The following is a 1327-nucleotide window of genomic DNA, read 5'->3' as shown; positions in this document are numbered from 1 at the left end:
ACACCTCTACAAGAAAAAGACAAATAACCCAATTTAAAAATGGGCACAGGACATGAAAAGACACTTCACCAAGGAGGAGATCTAGGCAGCCAACAAACATATAAAGAAATGTTCATTATCACTAGCCATTGTTATTGTTGTTGTGAAGTGCTGTTGAGTCGATTCTGACCCATAGTGACCCTGTATATGGTTTCAAAGAGCAGTTGGTGAGCTTGAACCACTGACTTTGCAGTTCAAACAACTTTGCAGTCTTACGCATTAGCCCACAGCGCCACACCGGGACTCCTTGCAGCTATTGTTGTTGTTGTTGTTATGTGCCGTGGAGTCGGTTCCGAATCATAGCGACCCTGTACAGGGTCTCTGAGGCTTTAAATCTTTATGGGAGAAGAATGCCTCGTCTTTCCCCTGCAGAACAGCTGGTAGTTTCAAACTACTAACCTTGCAGTTCACATTCCGATTTGTAGCCACTACGCTACCAGAGCTACTGTGCAGGTATTAGAGAGATGCAAATCAAACAAAATGATAATTCATCTCACACCAGCAATAATATCAAAGATCAAAAAAGTAGAGGACAATAAATGCTGGCAAGGTTGGAAATAGAAATACCTTAAGATCCAGAAATTCCTCTAGTTTGTATTTACCCACAAGAAATATGAGCCATAACACGAGTAGATATAGGCACAGCTATGTTCATAGCAGCACTATTTACAATAACAAAAAGATGGAGACAGCCAAACTGCCCATCAACTGAAAAATGGATAAACAAATTGTGGTACATACACATAACGGAATATTATGCTACCTTGCTACCTTGAAAAACAACTAGGAGGCTGTAAGCCACCACATAACATGGATGAACCTTGAGGACATTATGTTGAGTGAAGTTAGTCAGTTACAAAAGGAGAAATACTACATAAGACCACTATTGTAAAAGACGAAAAATGAACCCATACTAAAGGGTGGGGAGAGATACTTTGCTGATTACTGATATGTGGTGGGTGGGGTGAGGGAATGGGAGGCAAGGGGGAGCACAGGGTACAGAACAAACACAGAATAGTTTGGGTGTAAGGGAGGGGGGCAATACACAAGAAGGTAGAGGAGAATGGAAGAGCAAAGCAGGTGGGAGAACAGTAGGCAGGTTTGAATGGGCTAAATGGGAGAGAGGTAAATAATGATGTATGCACACGCTTGGGAAAACAGGGCTCTGGGATACAGGGATTGAGGCATGGTTTGAATGAGTAAAAGGGGGGAAATAATGTTAAGATGCTTGGCTGTCTTTTGAATCTTGGTTTCCCTTGCATACCACTGTAAAATAGACACTTGAGGG

Source organism: Chrysochloris asiatica, unplaced genomic scaffold (assembly GCF_000296735.1).
Source record: "Chrysochloris asiatica unplaced genomic scaffold, ChrAsi1.0 scaffold06912, whole genome shotgun sequence".
NCBI lineage: Eukaryota > Metazoa > Chordata > Mammalia > Afrosoricida > Chrysochloridae > Chrysochloris > Chrysochloris asiatica.
The sequence above is the reverse complement of the archived record's forward strand: the minus strand, read 5'-3'. Positions refer to the sequence as shown.